A 1947-nucleotide genomic window follows, 5' to 3' on the forward strand; every position below is an offset into this window, starting at 1 on the left:
CGCCAAGCCCTTTAATGTTACAATCACCATAGCTACCCTAGGTTTTCCTCAAATACATCAAACTATTTAATATAAGGGAATAAGAAAGTAGAACATTCACATGTTTGTAGGTAAGCCGCACGTACTTGTAATGAAAATAGTCCTAGGAATATTACTTAAACGTCTGTGGGCTGTTTAAAAAGGGTTGGGGAGATAAACACAGCCAACACCCATAAATTGCATATATATTATATTTAATTCCTTTATAAGGCAAGGGAAGGGCCGATTTAAGTATCCATGTTAAATATTGGATTCTGTTTTTGGGAATTCTAGGCCAATAACTTTATACCATGTTGATATTAGGAATCGAATGAAATGAATTTAGATATCTCTAAAATACATATATGTATATAATTAATAACCTTTGTTCAAAAATTGTTGCATCGGATGATCCGGACCCCAAAACCAAAACCATATTAGGGATATTTAAATTATATCAAACCACCGAATATTCAATGATCTATCAATCCCATTTTAAATTTTTATGAAAATTTTAAAAAAAGCTCAGAAACCAAATATTGTTTTGAGATGTGTGGATCAAATCTCAGTTGTTTGTTTTCTTAAAAATTATGTACAACATATATTTTGTAAAGAGCAATTATTATTATCAGGTACCCTCTTATATACAATCATTTTTTAAATAATTGATAGGAACAAATAAAGGTCTCTTAAATTTATGGAGTTTGATGGATGAAACCTATCTCTTGAAAATGGAAGCTCATAATAAATCTATTTTGCATATTGTTGAAATATATAATAAGGACCAGATAAGCTTAATATTTACACAGGCTATTGGTGGTGAATGCAAATTATGGGATTTTGAATCATATTCTCTGACATTAAGATGTAAACATAATATTATTAGCCACTATAATATTTATATGTATATGATTAGATAAATTTAATATAGATTATCATGGATTTTGTAAGGGAGTTATATCTAATGTTGAAATAAATCAAAATAAACTTCAATATTTAATTATTCCATCTGAAAATGATATTATAACTTTTTATGATCTGAAATTTCAAACCATAATTAAAAAATATTCTATACATAATTTTAAAGACAAAAATTATAAAGATATTTTGCTGGGCTCAATAATGTGCATGGAGATATTTGAGAAATCATATTCTACAAAAAATATTAATATCTCATATTTATTAATAGGCTTTGAAAGTGGAGTTATAGCTATGTTCAAAATTATTGGGACAATTGATAATATGAATTCTTTTAAAATAGAGCTAAATTTGATTGAATATTCTAAGGAAGTATATAAACTAATTCAAGATGTTTCAGCTGGTATTCACGAATATCTGGGTCCTATATTTTCTTTAGAATATGATCATAATCTAAACATTGGTTTTGGGCTTTCATCCATGATAAATGCACATCAGTTTGCTTTTAAAATTATTGAATCTGACAAAAATGCCAAGATCAATAATATGTCTAGTATAGTTCTAATTAAAGATCTCAGTTATAAAATAAATGAAATATGTAACTCTAACAATGGTTCAGAAAATTATCACAATGAATTAAAAATTATACCTCCAAATAAAAACAATTTTGAATCCAAGAATATCATTTTAGTTATAACAGGTGGTTCATATAAACAATGTGATTACTCTATAAAAGTTTTACTTATTAATTGTGAAAATTTATCAAAATCCAGTGTAATACAAAATTTTGACCTAAATTTCCATGTGAATAATATAACTACTATAGATATTTTAGATGTAGAGTATAAGAAAGATGTGAATAAAAATTTTATGACCAGAAATATTATTATAGCAGCTGGAGCAAGGGATTTCTTGATATCAATATGGGATATAGAGTTAGTTGATATATACAATTAAATATATTAACACATATAATGATTAAGCTGTGACAATTTAAAATAAAATAAAGTC

At 26.2% G+C, this 1947-nt stretch overlaps 1 long non-coding RNA gene across 1 annotated transcript; it reads left to right on the forward strand.

Moving 5' to 3' along the window:
• The first annotated feature begins 417 nt into the window (after positions 1 to 417).
• On the forward strand, positions 418 to 1087 carry LOC135931369 (uncharacterized). The gene is made up of 3 exons (XR_010573023.1): positions 418 to 650; positions 691 to 885; positions 935 to 1087. It is a non-coding gene; the product is annotated as an uncharacterized LOC135931369 (long non-coding RNA).
• Positions 1088 to 1947: the final 860 nt, after the last annotated feature.

The sequence above is a fragment of the Gordionus sp. m RMFG-2023 genome, chromosome 1 (genome assembly GCF_954871325.1).
Source record: "Gordionus sp. m RMFG-2023 chromosome 1, tfGorSpeb1-WG-v2, whole genome shotgun sequence".
Classification (NCBI taxonomy): Eukaryota; Metazoa; Nematomorpha; class Gordioida; order Chordodea; family Parachordodidae; genus Gordionus; species Gordionus sp. m RMFG-2023.